Genomic DNA, 845 nt, shown 5'->3' on the forward strand with positions numbered 1-845 from the left:
CCCCTCCCCTAGGCCGCCTCCTCGTGGAAATGTGCTGTTGCCACCTGGAGTCCTCCCAGGCATCTCCAGACCCTGCCGGCCCCCTGGCCCAGCCCCACCCCAACTGCTGAGAGTTGGTGGGAGAGAGGGAGAGACAGGACAGGAGGGGAGGTCCAGGAAGCACTGCTGGGCTGGGCCAGGAGAGCCAGGCTCCGGCCCCAGATGGGCCATAGCTCAGGCTGTGACCTCAGGCAAGCCCCGTCCTCCTCAGCGTACAAGGACCAACCTCCGCACACACGTCTGTGGATAATGCAGTGACATCTCTGCTGGGCATCTTCAGGGTCAGACCTCATGGGCAGGGGAAGGTCTTTTAATGAGGAGGTGGCCCCTAGGCCAAGCGATGGCAGAAACTCTTAAACCCCTGCCACCCCTGCTGCAACCAAGAGGCTGGTGCTGCCTCGGGTTCGAATCTCAGGTCGGTTGCCGCTGTCTTACTGTGAGACTTGAGCCAGATCCTCCATCCTTCTTCCCTACAGCTAGTCCATGGGTGCGTCTCCTGTGCTCCATTTTACCTGAATGGAGTCTGCCAAAAACTGAGGGAGGGGACTCTGCCTCCCTGCATTGGAAGAATTTGGGTCACACAGTGGAAACCCTGGCAACCAGCTCTGAAAGGACTGAGCGGGTAGAAGCTGCCACATCCCAACCACCTCCATCATGGTGGTCTCCTAGACAACAGCATGCAAGAGCACCCCAGGCCCCTCCTCGCTCCCAGAGGCCAACCCTGGCATCTCCCCTGCCACCGCCAAGGAAGGGGTGTCCACTGGCTGGGCCTCACCACTGCCGGGCCCCACAGTGGGGCCGCAGCC

Source organism: Tupaia chinensis, unplaced genomic scaffold (assembly GCF_000334495.1).
Source record: "Tupaia chinensis unplaced genomic scaffold, TupChi_1.0 Scaffold000604_1, whole genome shotgun sequence".
Taxonomy (NCBI): domain Eukaryota; kingdom Metazoa; phylum Chordata; class Mammalia; order Scandentia; family Tupaiidae; genus Tupaia; species Tupaia belangeri.